At 38.4% G+C, this 23,021-nt stretch overlaps 3 long non-coding RNA genes across 3 annotated transcripts; 2 read left to right on the forward strand and 1 right to left on the reverse strand.

Annotated features, from left to right (window-relative positions):
- Window positions 1–396: 396 nt before the first annotated feature.
- On the forward strand, window positions 397–2,620 carry LOC129434872 (uncharacterized). Its single transcript, XR_012369457.1, has 3 exons — window positions 397–1,665; window positions 1,880–2,022; window positions 2,298–2,620. It is a non-coding gene; the product is annotated as an uncharacterized lncRNA (long non-coding RNA).
- On the reverse strand, window positions 2,134–4,419 carry LOC129434871 (uncharacterized). Its single transcript, XR_008641007.2, has 4 exons — window positions 3,759–4,419; window positions 3,356–3,503; window positions 2,617–3,182; window positions 2,134–2,402 (listed from the first exon to the last, which is right to left on the reverse strand). It is a non-coding gene; the product is annotated as an uncharacterized lncRNA (long non-coding RNA).
- Window positions 4,420–9,060: 4,641 nt separating this feature from the next.
- On the forward strand, window positions 9,061–12,688 carry LOC141363877 (uncharacterized). The gene is made up of 4 exons (XR_012369458.1): window positions 9,061–9,787; window positions 10,003–10,106; window positions 11,422–11,493; window positions 11,583–12,688. It is a non-coding gene; the product is annotated as an uncharacterized lncRNA (long non-coding RNA).
- Window positions 12,689–23,021: the final 10,333 nt, after the last annotated feature.

Raw genomic sequence — 23,021 nt, forward strand, 5'->3', positions numbered from 1 at the left:
CAGCGCAACATTCACGTAATGACCCTTGATATGGAAACATTAAAACAATCCATTAAATTCTGATACTAAATATTAAATCTCTACATGAATAGTTGGAACGCATTAAACATATGCCTGAATAACTTAAAAATACAAGCAGGAGTGTTAAAATGCGCTCCATTACCTAACCTCCTTTATTTTTGACAGCTGTTAGGGAAAAGATTAATGATAGTTGGCCGTGTTTTGTGTGACGTTGACCTGTAAATGCAGATTCCATGGCTGGATTGAGTGAGATCCGTCCTTGGCTGCGTTTGTGATCGGAATGTTATCCGTTCTTGCGCCACACATCAAGATGGATAAATAAAACACAACGAAAATTCAGTGTATTTTGGTTTTTATTATTTGCCTAAAGCACCATCACATTTAAAGCCCTGTGTTCTTAGTTTCTTAATTATATGAATGAGATTTTTAATGTTTGAATTAAAAGAAATTCCAAAACATTTTCCGCAATATTTTTAACACTTTAGGGTCAGTAAAATGTTCTATAATTTGTTGTTAATAATCACTTCAATGATTGGTTAAAGCCTACGCGACTGCCGCTCACGAAAAGATAAAGGGCGTATTCCAATAGCATATTATTATCCCTATGCCTTATTCCCTTCGAAGATCAGAACACTTGATGTATAAACTCTAGAGAAAGTTGCACAATTGTCTCATGGTGTGGTCAATTCAAATAGACTTGGCGAATAGAGCAATGAAATACGCACATCAGTTTCTCTTTATTTGGATAGACTGTGTGACATCCCCTTCCTGAAGTGCCCTTCAAGGGCGCTAAAACGCCATTTGGAATTCACCCCGCTTTCAGCATGAACTTGACTGCTGCGTCCCATCTCAAAGGCCGATAAAACAGCTGGCGTACTAATAAAAACATCAGTAAATTAATAGGTTTCAGCAATTCTTCTGAAGAAATGTTACCATATCTTTCTCTGGAAAAATAAGCTGCATGCCTTCAAAGCAAGTGTAATTGCAGATTCATGCGCTTCTAATCTCATTTTCCAAATTGTTCTTTTAAAGAGCAACTTGAAAGTTAAACCACCCATTCACTCAAAGTACATAAAAATACTGTAGGAAATAGATTAAAAAATATATATTTTTCTAAATGCACTAATTAGGCTTCTGGGGTAATTTTTGTAAGAAAATTTTAGACCCGCCTCTAAAAACCGCCAAACCGGAAGTGACATCACGAGAGGCGCACGCTGGATCGCAATGACAGTTCTTCGGACGCTGAGGAACGAGTAAATGTTTATTCATACTCGTATGGCGAACTACAGCCATACAATTATGAGTTTGCTATGCAGCCAAGAGTGCAGGGACTGGTCAGGATTAAACAGAACGGTCAGAGGAGACAAATTGAAGTGTTATGTGAGGAGAAAAGGACAGATGTGTGGGTGAGATCAGTGATCTGGCGAGATGTAATACTGTGCTCAGATCACAAGATTGTACAGATTATTATCATATATCATGCAATAGCAAAGATAGTATTGATACTTTATGTCTTTTTAATGCTTATAAGTTATGTTAATATCCATCCACACTTACGTTAGGTGATACAGATGTTGCTCATCACCGCAGGAGAGGTGAGCTGTCTGAACCCATATGTGCTACAGGCCAGGCCAGTAGAAATGAGTATGTTTATGGCAGAGATTATTTATTACTAATTTATTTAATATCCATGTACAAATGAACAGTAAACTAAAGATTTGAATGTTAATACAATCTTAATAAATTTGTTTTTAAACAATCTTAATGAATTTGTTTTAATTACAAGTTGCCTATAGGTCATGACTAAGTAAAAATTTTTGCTGGCACTAGTCAATATTCAAATTAACAATATTAATAGTTTTCCCATCTCCAGACAATACCACTAAATACAGCATAGGCAAGTTATCCGCTGGGCGTCTAAGGAACTCTGTGCAGGCGCCCTTACCTACATGTGTCAGCCATTCAAGAACAGGTTCCAGAGGAAGGAGGACTTTATAAATGGTTTGAATACCCCCATTTTGTGACAATCAATAAACAATAATCACAAATTGTCTTACCGTATAAAAACTGGTTTATGAAGTTTAGATCAGATATATACCAAGTAGATCTGCATTTGTAATTCGATTTAGTTTTATTTATGTAGCACCGAAAAAAAGATATACAATCTGACCCATTTAAAAACATTTAACAATTTTTCAGTATCTTTCCCATCATATGTGCAGGGTATTATAATAATGTGTTGAAGTGTGTTAAATTGTGAATGATGTGATTAATAGATCCCAACAGCTTCAGCCTTGTTGATCCTCTGGATGGATCTGGAGAGGGGAGCAGGTGTAGTGGAAGACAGGACAGTGCTGCATTCTCGTAGAGCCTGTGGTGACCTGGAGTATTCCAGAACAGAATATTTAAATAGATTACATTTATTTGTCCCTGTTAACAGTGTACACCAAAGTAATACAGTTCTGATAAAAAATGTATAGTCAAAGTGGTTTTGATGGTTTTGGTGATGAGTCAGCTTTATATTATTTTTTGAAAGCGATATACAATGCTATTGTTCAAACATTTACAATCTTTTAACAAAAAACAACCGCTTACTGCAAATCTTTCATTCTGCCACGCCTTCACGATGGTAGAAATTGTGTACATGGTGGAAGAAGGTGCTGACAAGATGCTCTGAAGCCCAAACAGCTTTAACATCTTGATGATCTGGGTCAGTGTCGGCCGGTGACTTCTTTTTCGAGGGCGCACGTTGCGAAGCTGGTCACATGCATTGAGCTCGTCATGTGTGTGGCTCGTCATTTCAAAATATGTGTTCAGCACGTCATGTAAACTTATGTGCATCACACGTGATGTCAAAATCTGCTGCACACGCATGTAAAGGGTTCATGACAAATGATATGCTCACGTTTGCCTGATACTCACTTAATCTCCTGTGTAATTACAGTTTAGTGTCAAGTTAGTGTCTTGCGAGTATTTTGTGAACATGAGTGCTTCTTTTATCATAAACCTTTTCAATGCGTGTGCAGCAGGCACGTATTGTGACAAGAGGCATGATGCACATGGTTCACACACGTCACAACAAACACACATTTGGAATTCACGTCCCTCAGAAGAGAAGTCACTGGTCACCAAAAATGCTGATACATGCATGCTGCACAGACCTAAGAGATTTATATAAAAAGCAGAAAATTACTATACCATAGCATATAAAACAAAAAAACAGGTTATGGTACAACAGACATCAGCTGGCTTTAGCAAACAATGAACTTGCCAACATCCCTGAATAAAAAGAAAAACATTACTTTTGACTTTGACAGACATGAATAAGTCTTACTTGTGTGAACAGGATGAGATTCTTGCAGTGGTTTCTCATCAGATGAGTCTTTTTTGTTTTTTTCCTCCTCCATAACACATCGCCAGGTTCGTCCATGACAACAGAGGATGATTCATCATACTAAGCATCTTCATCTGTAGCTGGACAACTAGAATTAAAACAGATTCACCTTTATATAATTGTATAACAGCATGTCACTACATGAACACACCACATGACAAAAAACGAATTACGAATTAGCTATGCAAACAAAGTAAATAAGATGTAACTCGATTTGATGGTTATACTATTTGCAATCTAAGCTTATCAGTTAGTTGATTTCCATATTTATAAGAAACTTGAATGAAATCATTATGTTAAATGATTTGGTATAGCTAGCAAATGTTTAAAAAACAAGACTTACTGTGCATAGTTCACGTTATCTTCGAGCTGCATCTCAGACGGACCGTGATCGATTCATGTTTTCTCGCGGCGGCAAAAACACAGGCCTCACGTGGTTCTTGCTTCGGCATCCAATGTTTAACTCCATCATATTGCCGGGATGATAATCCTCCGATCTAACGTGAACGCTATAAGTTACACCACCGCGTTTTTCTGAAGCACATGCTGAACTGAAGTCGCGTCTCTCGCCTCTTTCCTCGTGCTGCGTTAAACACACCCAGACACGGAAGATAGCGCGGTCTTTATTCTTCAAAAGAAACCTGTGGACTCATTGTCCTGACAGGCTGGAGTTTGAAAAACCTCCACTAACACAATTATTAACCATGACGATGCTAAATTGAAACTACGGAGAATCACATCAATTTGCGACTGCTTTTGCTGAATACAACCGCAGCACTGCCAATGTAGAGCCTGTCAGGCGAGCGCCTCTGACTACGTAATATGACGCGTTGTTGAAAAAAACAGGGATTTTGAGAGCGGTCTTAGAAAATTTCAGCTTTTTTACTAAATTTATGCGCTTAGAGTTTTGTAAATGTTTTTTGCTTTCGCATTTAATTTTCATATGGTACTTTCATACAAGGTTATATATTTATCTCACAAAAAAATGTAACCTTAAAGTTGCACTTTAAGTCATAATGTAAAAATAACACGGAGACTTACGTTCTTACATAGATGTGTTGTATTTTTATTATAAATACAGGTAAGGATTTTTTTCACCTTCTGAACTAAACACTGCGCTGGTCAGTCAGCAGTTTCTATCTTATTTAACACGTTTTAGGTTAAACACGTACATTTGTCCGTGTCATCCTCATGTTTCACATGAATTTTGTTGTAAAAAAGCATGTGGGTGAAAGTTGAGTTCAGGTAAAGTCTGCGGTGCGGACGCTGCAAAAAAAAAACAAAGATAAAACCTTTAAAGCTTAAAATATGAAGCTAAAAAGGTGAATCACGGTTATTAGGGTTGCTAGTTATTCTCTGCTGTTTGCTTCCCAGTAGAACTGTACAATACTGGAGTGCAGTTACCACGACAACCCTAAATCATATGGTTAAAGCCAGTTGTAGCCATTTGTGATTGACAGCTCGTCTCCCCGCACGGGATCGATCACACATCCAGATACAGAAGCTACTTTGATGTTAATAAATGTAAACGGACTGTGTCCTGATATACTGATGATATGATCTGCCAGATGTGAAAAATGTGTTCGTATGTTAATGCAAATAAACCCTTTGCCTGAACTTCACCAACTTCCCGTTTCGGTGTCACATGACCAATGGAGCGTAAATGATTGGCTGAATGTTAAATGATTTGATACAGGGATCGATTGCTTCTCCTTGCTTCCCGGATGTTGACTCTGAATATTTTAACACTGATTTTTTTGAGACGTTGAATTATTTTACACTGAATCTTTTAAAACACATTGAATTTTTTTCATTGATTTTTTTAGACATTGAATTTTTTTTACAAAAAAAACAGTGCTAGAAATTCGATGGCTTTTAAAATTCAAAGTCTGATTTAGATGCAAAATAAAATTCAGTGTTAAAAATTTGATGTAAAAAAATTCAGTGCTAAGAATTAGAATTTAAAACCCAACGGCACAGATTTACTTCCATAGTTCTATTAATCCAGGACATAAGATAGCAAATAGTAATATTTATATGCTTTACACCCACTTTGCATGTTCATTAAGCTGTACCCAGGTGAAAAAGTAGTACACTTCTTTAGTGTACTTAAAGTGCTTTATTTTCACAGACTAATTTTTATACTAAAACTTCATCTTAAGTACTACTTAAGATGTTCCCAAGACCATCCAAGTGCACTTCACTGTACTATCCCGAGACACCACGAATGTGAACCAAAATGCACTTTTAACATACTATCTCTGTATTAAAAAATGTATTTAGTTAACACTTGTATCAAACTTGAACTCAACCTTCATACAAAGACGGGTTAGAGTTTACTTCAAGTGGTACGTAAATACATTTTTTAAATACATTTTTAGCACATTTTAGTTCATATTTATGGTGTCTCAAAATAGCACAGTGAAGTACACTTATATGATCTTAAGAACATCTTAAGAAGTACTAAAGATTAAATTTTAGTATATTAAGGACAAAATTAGTGTGCGAAAATAAAGCACTTTAAGTACACTATTGAAGTGTACAACTTTTTCACCTGGGTATATTAATAAAATGCCAATCATCTAAATGAATGTGTTAAATATTGTTTTCCTATGTCATCTTCTAGAGATCACAGATGAAGACATCCAAGAACTGTATTCGATTGCCCCTGACGCTGCTGTTCTGACCAGCATAGAAAACAGTGACACTGACACAGCTTCTGAGTCTGAGCTAGAGCATCCTCCAGAGTTGCCACTCACAGCCTTGTACGACCCCACGCTCAGACAGCACATGAATGGGGACATCAGAGATAAATGTGAGGTAGCCTATCACAACATGAGAAGAAACATCCACCCTGATCAGTGTGAGAAACTTGAGTCCATCACAAAATTGCAGGCAAAATCCCAAGACTGGCACACTCACAGGGCAGGCAGGATTACCAGCACAACATTTTATACTGTATGTAAAGGTGACCATCTGCACAAAACCACCCTGGACAAAAATCATGCACTACCATGACACCAACATACAGGTTCCAGCAGTTGTATGGGGAAAAGACAATGAGGAAATTGCTAGGGAGCGCTACACCAAAGTGGTCAACAAAACCCATCAAAATGTAATGGTTAGCCTATGTGGTTTTGTGATTCGACCTGATGAACCGCACCTAGGCGCATCTCCAGATGGGAAAGTTGTGTGCTCCTGCTGTGGGGAAGGGGTCTTGGAAATCAAATGCCCATACAAATATAGGGAAGGCCTGCAGGGTGTGACAGTCAATGAGGATTTCTGCCTTGACCAACAATTCCAACTAAAGACACACCAGTACTACTACTACCAGGTTCAACTGCACATGTTTGTCTGCAATGTCCAGTACTGTGATTTTGTGGTGTGGACAACTCAGGAGCTGGTTGTAAATCGCATACAAAGAGACGAAGAGCTCTTGCAGAAGGATTTACCTAAAGCAAAGCAAAGTTTTGTATCTTTCATTCTGCCAGAACTTCTAACGCGCAGCCAAGATCCTGCCCTTCAACCACCAGTACTTTGTAACACCTGTGAAAAGCCAGAGTTTGGTCAAATGATTGAGTGTACCATGTGCAAACACTTCTTTCATTACAGTTGTGCACAAGTTAAGAGGAGGCTACAGAACAGGCACTGCAGTTGTTGTAGATGAATACACCTGACTCACCTGTGTCTATCTTCACAGTTAGCCATGAAAGATGTAAATGCTTCTATTTCAGCAGGCAATAAGTGCTATTTTACAGCTACATGATAGTGAACTGGACCAAAATACACAAAAAAGTTAAACCTTCAATGTGTTGGATAAGGTATTGGGAAATTTATGTATGTAATGGCATAAGAAGTATTTTAAAGTATATGACTCCTGTAAATTATGTAAATAAAGAGTGACATTACAGTAAAGTTATTATTAAGTAAGATGTAAATATTTTCTAGAAATAAAAATTCTGAAGACTGCAAATCAATTATAAACTGAATTATACACACCTGCCCAGGTGAAAAAAAAGTTGTATTTAATGTATTAAAAATATACTTAAAATTTAAGTAATATGCTTTTAATACATTTGTATTTCCAATGTGCTTATTTAAAGTGTATTAAAAATATGTTAAATAGCTTTTAAATATATTAAAAAAAGTGTACTAGAAATACGTTGGTAATAAATATATGCTTAATTACACTTTTTATAAGTATGCTAAACTCAAGCATACTTTTAATGTATTTGTAAAAAGTGCACTAGAGGTACGCTGGTAATAATTATATCTTTAATTACACTTTTTAAAAGTATGCTAAACTCAAGCATACTTTTAATGTATTTCTAAAAAGTGCACTAGAGGTACGCTGGTAATAAATATATGTTTAATTACACTTTTTATAAATATGCTAAACTCAAGCAGACTTTTAATGTATTTTTAAAAAACTGCACTAGAGGTACGCTGGTAATAATTATATCTTTAATTACACTTTTTATAAATATGCTAAACTCAAGCATGCTTTTAGGGTGTTTTCACATATACACTGTTTAGGTCGGCCCAAATGACGTGTCGCTCCGAGTACGGTGCGTTTGGGTCAGTGTGAACACAACAGCCGCACTCGGGTGCGCACTAAACGGTCGCTCCGAGACCGCTCTAAACAGGTGGTCTCGGAGCGGCGGTCGCCGAACTCTGGTGCGACCCACCGGTGGTGTGAACACTGCCGGACCTCGGGCCGAACCAAATACAGGAAGTTCTCCACATGTTTGAGCCACTGGGCTTCCGTTGTGACGTGAGCCGGGTGTTATATTGTGGGTTAACAACAAACAAGCCAATCCTGGTCCGTTGCAGAGATTCTCTGTCTCCTTTACGTTTGAGCTGATGATTGTATAAATGCATTGCTGTCCTCCACACACAAATAGTGACATTACGGGCTTTTTTAACAAACGGTTCCGTGAGAAAGGCTTTAATAGAACAGCTGCGCAATTTCGCGTTAAAGCAAAGAAACTTCGCAAAGACGTGCATTGTTTATTTCCACATCTTGATAGCTGCGCTCTCTCTGTCAGGCTGGTTGTCGTGGAAACGTGGGGGTGGTCATGAGACGGTAAGAGCTGTCAGAGACCAATGACAGCGCTGACCGTTGTCACGTGGTGTACGGTGCGGCATTTCGAGTGCAGTAAAAAAAATAATATGTGAACACGGACCGCACTAACTGAAAAATGATACAATGTATTTTGGTGCGCTCCGAGGCCGCACCACGCTGCGCACCAACATATGTGAAAACAACCTTAATGTATTTCTAAAAAGTGCACTAGAGGTACGGTGGTAATAAATATATCTTTAATTACACTTTTTATAAATATGCTAAACTCAAGCATGCTTTTAATGTATTTCTAAAAAGTGCACTAGAGGTACGCTGGTAATAATTATATCTTTAATTACACTTTTTATAAGTATGCTAAACTCAAGCATGCTTTTAATGTATTTCTAAAAAGTGCACTAGAGATACGCTGGTAATAAATATATGTTTAATTACACTTTTAAAAAGTATGCTAAACTCAAGCATACTTTTAATGTATTTATAAAAAACTGCACTAGAGGTACACTAGTAATAAATATATTTTTAATTACACTTTTTATAAGTATGCTTAACTCAAGCACACTTTTAATGTATTTCTAAAAAGTGCACTAGAGGTACACTGGTAATAAATATATCTTTAATTACACTTTTAAAAAGTCTGCTAAACTCAAGCATACATTTAACGTATTTCTAAAAAGAGCACTAGAGGTACGCTGGGAAAAAATATATCTTTAATTACACATTTTAAAAAATATATGTTAAACACAAGCATAGCCTACTTTTACAGAAGTTTTAGTGTTGAGAAAAAACATATATTTTTTTAAAAACATGTACATTAATTTTAATAGGCTAACATTGCAATTTCAACATCATATCATTGAACGTGCATTATATAATAATTTTACAAAGTTAATCCACATACATTTGTTAGTGTTTATATTCAAACAAGACACGTGACTGACGTGACTAAACCTCATTGGTTCTTGGGATTCAGTACGTCACATTGGCTTCCTGATTCTGTTGTTCGATACACAACGTGCGTGATCGTTGGTAAATGTGGATTAAAAGTTTAAACTAAAACGGTTAAATTATATAGTGATCATCAGAGGACTTGGCTGAAACAACGCGATACACATGGATTACTTTGGGGATGGTTTTTATTGTTGTTGCGATAATTTTTTTGAAATGTGAGCAGTTTTTAGTTCAAGTATCAAGTGGATCTGACATCGAGGGGAAATATAACGTTACGTTTCTTGGATTTCATTAAAGTACCTCGGTTTTTGTTTGAAGATGAATGAGAGAACATGAGGGTAAGTTAAGTGATGACAGATTTTTGCTTTTTAGATTTTTTAGTGAACTATTAAATAAGTAGAACATTTAGTATTACAGTATGTCTTAATTTTAACCCAGCTTCTTCAAGCGTGTATGTTGTGTGGCTTTTGGAACATAAATTTTTTGTGAGTAAAGTTAGGCATTTCATTTCTCTTGTTGTATTTCAGAAATCATAACAGCCTGTCTTTTTTAGCACAGCGGCATTCAAATTGACCAATCAGAGCCGAGAATTTCTAATAAGTCAAAGTAGAGATGAACAGATGAAGATACAGCCCATAAAAATACTTATTCTTGGTGGTAAGTTTTTAGTTCTACAGTATTCGTATAACATTTAGATCACTTTTACCTTTTTCTAATGCTAATGTTTAAAGAGTAACTAAACTCTAAACCAACTTTTTTTAGTTAATGATCTGTAAGAATGATGCTTTATTAGTGTAAGTTTTTTGACATTTGGATATAAAGTGTTTCAATACTACAATAAATGGTGTAAAAACGTATGAGTGCTGCCCTCTTCAGGTTGAACGGTGGCTACTGCAGTTGAATTTTCCTATTGGATGTGGGTCCAAAAAATAGGTCGTGACTAACCAGGTTCAAACTCACTACACCCTTGTTACGATCTTACCACACACTTGGTACAAGCTTACTTCGTCCTCTCTATCTCTGTTGGGATCTGCCCACTTTTCATGCCTTTTTCAAATATTGCCAGTGGGTGAAGTCAGGCTCTGACCAGGGGTTTAGTTACGCTTTAATGCAATGCTAGTACTAGACTAAAAGGTATGTTTGAGCTGTCTTCTCTGAAAATAACATCTGTGGTTATGAATTTTACCATAGTCCTTTTTGCTTTGTTTTTTACATCCTCTAATGTTTCAAGATACTAACTCAAAAATAACCAAGTAAAAATGTTTTGACAATCGGTGTGAATATACCACAATAAAACAGTAAAACTCAGAACAGAACTCTGAATGTCACATTTTACACTATCAGCATCATATCATAATATGTAATTCTGTTCATTTTGCTTTTTCCTCATATAGCAGTAACAGTGAGATCTCACTTGTCTCTCTTATTTTACCTGACACTTTTAGACAACATTACAAAGACAATAATATTTTACTAATGTGATTAGCCTGCTGGACGAATTGTAAAAAAACAACACAATGTAAGCACTGCTAGTACAGGCTAGCTGAATAAATCTTAATGATTACAGAGACAAGACAACACATAAAACTTGCAACCTTTCTCAGTTTGCACCTCTGGACAATTCTTCACACATCATAGGTTGTAAATTTGGATAAATCCAGCAAACGAGTAAATTTTAGCGATTCTGCTGTCACTCTGCTTTAAATCTCCCGGGCAGCCTTGAGTCAAATGTGGAAGTTAAGCGTGCATAGAGTCCATTGGCATGACTTCTGATTTCCTTAAATCTCCTTAAACAGAGGTGAACTTTTCTTGTAAGCAAGACCACAATAGACATGTCAATGGAAAATGCCGTTGGTTAAAATAAAACACAATTATCAAAGTAAAGCATATCCTGTACACACAGGTTGCATTATATCAGTGTCAGTGAGTTAAGCCTCCTATAACCCTACTGTATGTTTAATGTAACTTGTAGAGTGCCATGTAGTGACGGATCAAACGGACACTCATGTCAAGCTTGATGAGGACACAGTCAAAGATTTAAAAGGTAAACTGAGGAGTTAACAAAATTCTAATGCATATCTATGTTCATTAATTATTGGTTAATTTTGTATATATTCTGTTTCCTTTTAAAAGACCTTGTGATTAAGTCTTCAGTGTCTGAATGGCAAGAAGAAGTGACCCTCCACTTAAACGTGACATTTAAACTGCTCTGTGTTTTGGTTCAGCCATTTGCAGGTTTATCTCGAGTTAGTTCAAATGCACTTCTGCATTTTTCCCAGTAAATGTTTGTTTAGAGAATTACATTATTATGATTATATGAATATTCAATGGTTGCATATTCATAGTGTACTTTTCATATTGATGTATAAATGTTCCACAATTTGATAAAAGTAGCTCATTGCATTTCACTGATCTTTGTTTTATATTGTAAAATCATTTCAATAGCAGTAAATACATACTTAGTTGTTTCTTTAACATTTAATTAGTTGTTAATGATGGAAGAAACAGTATCATTTTAGAATGAATTAAAACATGTTTTGGTGGCAAACATGCAGGTAAAATACTACATATATAACATTCTAATAGTATACTGTACTGTAATTCAAATGTCACATACAGTACATTAGAAATTATGTATTTTATGTATACAAATGTGTGGGCAATATATAATTATTTCATTTTGTATGCTATATTATTTATGTAATATTATTATATCTGAAATTATTAAATTATATTTATAAATGTTTAAAAGGTGGCTTCAAATGTGCTTCAAGTTGAAACTGAAAACAGTTTTAGAAAATAGCACAGTTGACTACACTTAGATTGTCTTAAGTTTGTCTTAACAAGTACTAAATACTACTTTTTACTATAATAAGCACAATTTACTGCACGAAAATAAAGCGCTTTTGGTACCTTAAGGTTGTGAACTTACAGTGTATTTTAGTGAACTTTTTCACCTGGGAATACATTTGGTATATTATTTTAACATACTACTAGTATATTTTAAAGTAGATTCGTAAATGTTTAAAGGTGGGTTCAAGTTGTAATTAAAGATATTTTTTAAATACAGACCTAGTATATTAAAATGACATTTTAGTTCAACTTCATGGTGTCTCAAAATAGCACAGTTGAGTACACTAAGATGGTCTTAAGTTCATCTTAAAAAGTACTTAATACTACTTTTTAGTATACTAAGTTCAAAATTAGTGTGCGAAAATAGAGCACTTTTAGTATAATGTGGAAAGTGTATTTAAGTGAACTTTTTTCACCTAGGAATACATTTGGAATATTATTTTTACATACCATTAGTATACTTTAAAGTATATTTAAAAATGCTTAAAGGTGGGTTCAAGTGTACTTCAAGTTATAATTAAATATATTTTTTTAAAATACAGACATAGTATGTTAAAAATACATTTTAGTTCAACTTCATGGTGTCTCAAAATATCACAGTTGAGTACACTAAGGTGGTATTAAGTTCATCTTAAGAAGTACTAAATACTACTTTTTAGTATACTAAGTTCAAAATTAGTGTGCGAAAATAGAGCACTTTTAGTATAATGTGGAAAGTGTACTTAAATAGTGTATTTTAGTGAACTTTTTTCACCTGGGAATACATTTGGAATATTATTTTAACATACCATTAGTATACTTTAAAGTATATTTAAAAATGCTTAAAGGTGGGTTCAAGTGTACTTCAAGTTATAATTAAATATTTTTTTTAAATACAGACCTAGTATGTTAAAAATACATTTTAGTTCAACTTCATGGTGTCTCAAAATAGCACAGTTGAGTACACTAAGATGGTATTAAGTTCATCTTAAGAAGTACTAAATACTACTTTTTAGTATATTAAGTTCAAAATTAGTGTGCGAAAATAGAGCACTTTTAGTATATTGTGGAAAAGTGTACTAAGTGTACTTAAATAAAGTGTATTTTAGTGCACTTTTTTTTCACCTGGGTGTACCCTCTCACTGTATCATCTCCCTTTCTACAATTGCAACGTTTGAAAGGGGGACGACACCAACAATGTATGTTTATGTAACGTTGGCAAACTGCTAGTTGCTAGCTACAAACTAAGTTTGCTAATGATGACCAAGTCATGTAGCATTATGAGAAATCTGTAACTTAGATAACGTTACTTAATCAAACTATAATCCATACCGTACCAACGAAAAGACAATAGTTTATTTACATTAACTTACCTGATATGAATTGTGCGCTGCAGACGCGAGCATTTTTGATGATCGTTTCTGTCCAGTCCACTCGTTTTATTGCGTTTAACCATAGCTCTTGTCGTTTTTTTTTTGTCTGGCAGTGGCAGCAGGTTTCCGATAAAACTTCAAATTGCCTGTTCTCCGTCGATTCTGGCAACCAACAACACAACAAGACGACATTTTAAAAGCTCCTTGTGTAGCCGACCCTGTGTTGGTTTGTATTAGCCGCCTCCAGTTTTCCATTTGTTTTGGCTCCAGCTAGTGCCGTGACGTATCTGTGACGTCCGCGCAAAAGGGGTCTATAGGCGACGTGCGCCGCCATTGTCTGTTCAACAAAACAATTGTGTTTATATATAGATATATTCACATTTTTCCTCAATCAATCACTGAATACAAGGTGCAACTCGATGCCATCTGACCCTTCTCTCTGGTTTCATGTTTGTAAGGAAAACGAAGGGCGAAAATACATTTCAGTCAAACATTCCTTCCACACTGGTTTGAACTAGGGATGCAAAAAAAGTCGTGAACTTTTCCCATAAACACTTATTTCAAGAAAAATTGTCCTACCCCACTGGCTGATTTTTTTGCTTGTTTCTGTTGCATTGAGGAGCACCAGTTGTATAGTTAAACTGATTGAATAGCACTTTGCTTCCTATTTGTCAAATATGAAATAAGACAATAAATTACAAATTACATTTGAATGCCTGCAGCGTGTTCATGTCCATGCCACAAATAAAACAGTGTGACCATTCTCTTTGGTTTCAAGTTTGAAAGTTTCGAAACTAGGGAACACTCTTAAGACAAATGCTCCTAAATAGTACCAAATAAGGGTTCTTCAGCTTGTACATATATGTTTCAATATAGGTTTTGATAGGTTTTACATATGTGACATATATAAAATTGGCCGTTTTCCTATATTATATGTACATATATGCACATATATGTTAACCTATATATTGGTAAAATTATTCAAATCTGTAGCTGCTAATAAATTAAACATAAATAAAGGTCCAACCAATGACAGTCTGCACCTGAAGGAGCCAGGATTCAAACCTCCAACCTTCCGATAACAAAACAAAATGCAATCCCATGTGCCACTGTTGGGATTTGAACACCCAACCTTCCGATCATTAGACAACTCGCTCTACCATCTGCGGACTGTCGCTGTTGAAGAACTTGGAACAGTAGCTCTTAAATTGTAAACCATTTTGTTATACATGTCCTAGACAGACCTTGTAAATGTTTTAAACGTGCAGACATTTCTCACTGTAATTGCCATACACTCTTAAATCGAATGTATTAAAATAACACATCTAATGTGTTGTCCTTAACTTAATACAACTCTGTGTTATTTGTGTTGTTTTAACACATCTTGTCCCTTTTCTTTATTTAAACTCAAAATCAAGATGGAATGACACATAGTGTGTTAAATAGGATTAACACATCCTTTCATAGAGTGTAGTTTAATTCCATAAAATGCCTGTAAGGAACGAGACTGGGGAATCTGATGCAAATAAAATCTATTAGAAGAGAGCAGGTAGCAAGAAACAGAGCAAACTCCACACGGATCTCAGATAAACTATAACACAATAGTCACTCAGGTATCAGTAATCCACGATGGGTCTCGGGGTGTTCTTTAACACAATCGTCACTCGGTTGCAGTAATCCACGATGGGTCTCGGGGTGTTCTTTAACACAATCGTCACTCGCTTTGCGGTAATCCACTTGGGGTGTTCTTTAACACAATCGTCACTCGGTCTTGCAGTAATCCAAAAAGCGCTCAACCGGATCCAGTCTAAAAGCAAAACACACCGGTGAGCAAGGAAGAGAGAGACACAAAGTACACAGGATGGCACAGTACCGAGAGAGCACGAAGAAGTCAGCTCTAGTCTGAAGACGAGACACGTTGACTGCGGGTGAGGGTAAACATCCACGAGGATATAATCCGCTGAGAGGAGACCAACCGAGAAACGAAAGAGCAGGAGAGAGGAGACACGATCCGAGGGCTTCACACAGATCTCAGCCGAGTCCTGAGTCGATCAACCCGGGATCCAGAATGTCCCGAGCCGGTACCCAACACCTTTTCTCTGGACCGTATCCCTCCCAATCCACAAGATACTGAAAACCTCTGCCCCTGCGGCGAACATCTAGTAACTTCCTGACCGAATAGGCAGGGGTACCATCCACTAGTAGAGGGGCGGGGGGTTTGGGGGCAGAGACGGGGGGATTAATGGAGGCAAAAATCACAGGTTTAACCTTGGATACATGGAAAACAGGGTGAACCCGACCAAGAGAGAGAGGTAACTTAAGCTTAACTGTCACTGGACTGACGACCTTGACAATACTGAATGGCCCAAGGAATCGTGGAGCCAGCTTACGAGATGACTCACGGAGAGGCAGATCCTTGGAAGAAAGCCAAACCTTTTGTCCACAGATATATTGAGGAGGAGGTCGCCGGTGACGGTCAGCCGCAGCTTTGATTTGTCTGGAGCTTTGTAATAAAAGTGTTCTAGCTGTCCTCCAAGTGCGTTTGCACCTTTGGACAAAAGCTAGAGCAGACGGAACCGCTGCATCGGGTTCCTGTGATGGGAACAGGGGAGGTTGAAAACCGAGAGAGGCTTCAAACGGAGACAGATTAGTCGAGGAAACGGGGAGAGAATTATGAGAGTACTCGACCCATGGAAGCTGTAGGCACCATGAGTTCGAATAACGGGACGACAGACAGTGGAGCGTACGGCCGAGATCCTGATTAGCCCGTTCACATTGTCCGTTGGTCTGCGGAAGATATCCAGAAGACAAGCTGGTGGTGGCGCCGATCTGTTTACAAAACTCTTGCCAGAAACGCGAGATGAACTGAGGACCCCTATCTGAAACCACGTCAGTCGGAAGACCATGTAAATGAAAAACGTGATTGATCCGAACCTGAGCCATCTCTTTGGCAGAAGGGAGTTTGGGCAAGGGAATAAAATAGACCGCTTTAGAGAAACGATCCATCACAGTCAAAATAACAGTGTTACCATCAGACTCCGGTAAGCCGGTGACAAAATCAAGGGCTATGTGAGACCAGGGGCGGGAGGGTATGGGCAATGGTTTAAGCAGACCAACGGGTGGTTGATGAGAAGCTTTATCACAAGCACAAACCTGACAGGCTAATACAAACTGTCTGGCGTCAGAACCCATAGTGGGCCACCAAAAACGTTGACGGACGGCTGCCAATGTTCTCCGAACTCCAGGATGGCCGACAAACCTGGATTTGTGACACCACCGGACAACATTGGAACGTACCGCCTCGGGAACCCACAGACGACCCACCGGACACCCCTCTGGAACTTCCACCCCTCGTCCAGCCTCCCTCATCCGCTGTTCGATGCCCCAGATGATAGCCCCGACCACCCTCCCCTCCGGGAGAATGGTCTTGGATCGCTCGGGCTCTGAACCACCGAACAGACGGGAGAGAGCGTCGGGTTTGACGTTCTTAGAACCAGGCCGGTACGAGAGGGTGAAGTTAAAACGATCAAAGAAGAGTGCCCAGCGAGCCTGCCTGGAGGTTAATCTCCTGGCTGAACGGATATACTCTAAATTCTTGTGATCCGTCCAGACCAGAAAGAGCTCCGAGGCTCCTTCTAACCAGTGGCGCCATTCACCCAAAGCGAGTCTAACCGCCAACAGCTCCCGGTTACCTATGTTGTAATTACGTTCTGCTGGGTTTAATCTGTGAGAAAAAAAGCGCACGGATGCACTTTCCCATCAATGTGTGACCGCTGAGACAAGACGGCGCCTTCCCCTGACATCAGAAGCATCTACCTCTACTATAAACTGGTGAGCCGGATCAGGAATAGAAAGAACAGGTGCAGAGATGAAACGGGACTTCAATTCATCAAAGGCTCTCTGAGCTTCGTTATTCCAACGGAAACCTACTTTAGTGGAGGTAAGAACAGTAAGGGGTTTAGCGATCTGACCAAAATTTCTGATGAAACGGCGATAGAAATTGGCGAAACCCAGAAATCGCTGTAAATCCTTACGCGTGTCCGGTAATGGCCAATCAGGGACCGCCTTGATCTTAGCGGGATCGGGACGAATTTCTCCAGCAGCGATAACAAAACCCAAGAACGTAACCGACTCCTTGTGGAATTCGCACTTCTCCGCCTTAACAAATAACTGATTTTCCAATAACCGTTGTAAGACTAGGTGAACATGTTGGGTGTGTACCTGCATAGAAGAGGAGAAGATGAGAATGTCATCTAGATACACAAAGACAAATTTGTTAATCATGTCTCCCAACACTTCATTTACCATAGTCTGGAAGACAGCGGGAGCGTTCGCTAGGCCGAACGGTAAAACAGAGTATTCCCAGTGCCCCGAAGGGGTATTAAATGCTGTCTTCCACTCATCGCCCTCCTTAATGCGCACCAAGTGGTAAGCGTTGCGCAGATCTAACTTGGTGAAGACACAAGCTCCCTGTAGTAATTCGAAGGCAGTTGACATTAAAGGTAAAGGGTATTTATTCTTAACAGTAATGTCGTTTAACCCTCTATAATCAATACAAGGGCGAAGGGAGCTGTCTTTCTTTTTAACAAAGAAAAAACCTGCCCCAGCGGGGGAGGAGGAGCGGCGAATGAGACCGGCGGCAAGAGCTTCGTTAATGCATTTATCCATAGCCTCTTGTTCAGGACCAGAAAGGGAAAAAACCCGACCCTTAGTACCTGAGAGGAGTTTGATTTCACAATCATATGATCGGTGAGGAGGTAGGGACGTAGCTCGAGCCTTACTGAACACCCGGTGAAGATCAGAGTACTCCGCCGGGACCCCCGAGACATCGACCGCAGGAATCTGTAAAACAGGACAAACAGGACCAGAAGGGGCAGGACCAAGACAAGACACATGACAAGACGATGACCAGGACAGGATAAGACTATTCTGCCAATCAACGTGAGGATTATGTTTGGTTAACCAGTCTGACTGGGAAGAGTGTAACAAAAAAAACTTAAAATCCTCACGATGATTGCCAGAAACAAAAATACTTACAGAGGGGGTGCAGTGAGTGAAACTCGCCTCGGCACCGGAATCCAGCAAAGCCTGAGAGTGAAACACATGGTTATCATGATGGAGAGAGACAGCCAGTAAGGTACGAGATCCGAGAGAAGAGTTGATCTGAGAAACGCCCACCGATACTCTCGGAGCTACCGGCGGGCAGACCCTTTTATTGGACAGTTCAGAGCCTTATGCCCCGGTTTACCACAGTAGAGACATAGGCCACTGATGAGACGATGTTGCTTTACCTCTGCGGTAAGCTGGAGCCGACCCAGTTGCATTGGCTCTACCGAGGAGGGAGATGGGTGTCGTTACTTCCACACAGCGAGGGGTCGGAGGAAAGATGTAGAAAAGACAGACGAACCCTCCGCTGCCGGTGACGAGCCTCGACTCAGAGAGCCAGATCGATGGCAGCCTCCAGGGAAACGGGAAGGTCATGAGACGTGATCTCATCCTGAATTCTTTCATCAAGACCTCTTAAAAACTGAGCTTTCTGAGCTGCATCGTTCCACCCGCTAGACACGGCGAGAGTCCGAAATTCGATGGCGTAATCCGTCACTGATGATATCCCTTGGACGAGGTGGGGCAGTTCGGCCGCAGCTAGATCACCCTGTACTGACCGGTCGAAGAGCTTGATCATCTCGGAGCGGAAAGACTCGAATGACACACAACAGGGGTGTTTAGCGTCCCAAGGCTCCGAGGCTGGAGCGCGAAAACTAGGGAGCACTGAGATAAGAAGGCTCTGCAAGTCTTGGTGTCACCATCATAGTTGGGCGGGTTAACTGCCTGGGGTTCTCTGTCAAATCCGCCGGTACTCACAGCTGAAGATGTGGATGCTCCTCTCTCCCCGATGACCTGAGCCACCTGTTCCAATCTGTTGTGGATCTCAGTAAGTCGACCAGATAGCAGCTGAAAATCATGAGAAGCCTCCGTAAGTAAAGAGGAGTGCTGGTCTAATCTTGCCCCCTGCTGGACCAAAGCCGCTTGTACAGACTCGTCATTTGCAGACTCCATGTTTGGCGCGTTCGTTCTGTACTGAACGAGACTGGAGAATCTGATGCAAATAAAATCTATTAGAAGAGAGCAGGTAAGCAAGAAACAGAGCAAACTCCACACGGATCTCAGATAAACTATAACACAATAGTCACTCAGGTATCAGTAATCCACGATGGGTCTCGGGGTGTTCTTTAACACAATCGTCACTCGGTTGCAGTAATCCACGATGGGTCTCGGGGTGTTCTTTAACACAATCGTCACTCGCTTTGCGGTAATCCACTTGGGGTGTTCTTTAACACAATCGTCACTCGGTCTTGCAGTAATCCAAAAAGCGTTTGACCGGATCCAGTCTAAAAGCATGATCCAGTCTAAACACCATTGATGGCGTCTTTTCAAGATGGCCGCGCTGGGTGGACACGCGTGTGCTGCGCTCGGAGTTGACGAGTGTTTTGCCTAAACTTTGCGTATTGTTTTGCCTAGTTCTTAATACTGACGCGTGTGTTGAAAAGCATCACGCTGAGGGTGTCGGAATGGGTCCAAAAAAGAACGTGCAATCTGAGGAAGTCGAGGACATTAAAAAGTCTTTAGACTTTATAACTGAAGAAATGACTACAGTTGAGACACAGCAAAACCGGCTTATGGAATTATTGGAGGAAGTTAAACAGCTACGCCTCCTAAACATTGAAAAGGATAAACGGATTGCGGAGCTTGAGCGGAGGGTGGATGATCTGGAGCAATACTCCCGGATAAATGACTTAATCATCACCGGTATCCCGATCAAACCTCGCTCGTACGCGTGCGCGGTAGCAGCGGACGAAGGCAATGAGCTGGGGGAGAGGGAAGTTCGCTCAGTGGAGCAACAAGTGGCAGTTTTTCTCCAGAGCAAAGGAGTGGAGCTGGACAGGGAGCGTATTGAAGCTTGCCACCCGCTACCTAGAAGGAGGAATAATGACAGACCAGCAGCAGTCATTTTGCGATTTGTCAACAGGAAAGACAAGATGGCTCTGTTAAAACAAGGACGCAAACGTAAAGGGACGAATGTGTATATAAACGAGCATCTAACAAAAAAGAATGCGGATATGGCCAGGAAAGCAAGATACCTCAAGGAAAAATTCAACACACGTGGGTAACCAATGGTAAAATCTACATTAAGTTAACTGGGTCTCCGGAGGAAGCGAAAATCATCACAATGAGGAACATGGAGGAGTTGGACAAGTATCAGTGAATATAATGCTCATCAATCATCTGGTTTCATTTAAGGTAACATCTGACTTACACTATCACAATGATCCTTGAGTCATATAGAAGTGATCAAAGGACAATTATACAATGACAGATTTATTACAGAGAATTGAACAACTTCGTCAAACGGATTTGAGTGCTATGGAATTCACTGAGTACAGTATGCATGATTTAGAGACGGATGTTGATCCCGACAACAATTTCCTTTCTATTACTAGTAACAGCTGTAACTACTATACGAATGATCAATATATCAATAACTGTAAGCCTAATGATAAACTTACAATTATTCACTTTAATAGTAGAAGTTTGTACACTAATTTTATTGCATTAAGAGAATATTTACAAAATTTTGTGCATCCCTTCAGTGTAATAGCAATTTCTGAAACCTGGTTTAAACAAGAGAAAATAGTTGATTTTGAAATGGATGATTATGATCTGCATTATGTGAATAGACTAAATAAAACAGGCGGTGGGGTTGCATTATATGTGCATAAAACTATAAAATATTTTCTTCTAATTAATATGTCAATTGCACTCGATAATGTAATGGAATGTATTACTATAGAAATAAGTAACAAAAGGAAAAAAATATCATTATAAGTTGTGTTTATAGATCCCCTGGGTCAAGTATTGATACTTTCAATGGAGAGATGGAGAATTTGTTTTCAACAGTTGGTGATAAGTTTTTATTTATTTGTGGGGATTTTAAAATTGACCTCTTAAATCCTAACAAACATAAACCAACTGATGAATTCATTGAAAGAATGTACTCAATGTCCTTATTCCCAATTATAACAAAACCCAGTAGAATTACATCACACAGTGCAACCATAATTGATAATATCTTCACAAATGATTTGTCTAGTAAGTTAATTGTGGGTTTGTTTATTTGTGATATTACAGACCATTTACCTGTTTTTGTTGTGTATGATTGTAAGGTGTCTAAAACAAAGGAAATTGGTAATGTGAGGCATAAAAGATTAGTAACTCAAGATGCAATTGATGCATTTAATGACGACCTGAGACTACAAGACTGGAGTTCTGTTTATAGAGAAGGTGACACAGATAGAGCCTATAACAACTTCCTACAGATATTTTTACACTCCTATGATAAGCATTGCCCAATTTCTGTATACAGCAAGCACAACAAATATTTAAAAAGTCCATGGTTGACAAAAGGTTTAATAAATGCATGTAAAAAGAAAAATTATTTATATAAATTATTCATTAAACTGAAATCAAAAGAAGCAGAGAATAAGTATAAGCTGTATAAAAATAAGCTAACTGATATAATAAGAAAAGCAAAGAAATCCTACTATAAGAAATTATTGTTTGATAATAAATCTAATATAAAAGGAACCTGGGATGTATTAAACTGTATTCTTAATAAGGGCTCAACAAAAACTAACTACCCTGAATACTTTATAGATGCACATGGTGAATGTAGTGGTAAGAATAGGATAGTCAACAGCTTCAATAAGTTTTTTGTAAATATCGGTCGTGATTTGGCAGCAGGAATCCCAGACGTACAAATTGAGCATAATATAGAAAAAATTGAGACTAATTCTAATACAATCTTTCTTTCTGTAGTATGTGAAAATGAGTTAGTGGACATTGTCCATAAGTCCAAAAATAACTATTCTATGGACTGCCATGCCATTAACATGGCTATCATAAAGAAAGTGATACATAATATCAAAACACCATTAACACATATTTGTAATCTGTCACTCACAAATGGCTGTGTCCCGAAGAAAATGAAAATGGCAAAAGTTATTCCATTATTTAAAACAGGAAATAAACACAATTTTAATAATTATAGACCAATTTCATTGCTTCCTCAATTTTCAAAAATTTTAGAAAAGATTTTCAATGCCAGATTAGAAAAATTTGTTGAAAAATACAATCTGATTAATGAAGGCCAATATGAATTTAGAAATAAAAGGTCTACATCTATGGCCATAATTGATGCAACTGAAGAATTATCAAAGGCTTTGGACAACAAAAAATTACTATTGGAGTATTTATTGATCTGAAAAAAGCCTTTGATACTATTAATCATGCCATACTACTTAAGAAATTA

The sequence above is a fragment of the Misgurnus anguillicaudatus genome, chromosome 5 (assembly GCF_027580225.2).
Source record: "Misgurnus anguillicaudatus chromosome 5, ASM2758022v2, whole genome shotgun sequence".
Classification (NCBI taxonomy): Eukaryota; Metazoa; Chordata; class Actinopteri; order Cypriniformes; family Cobitidae; genus Misgurnus; species Misgurnus anguillicaudatus.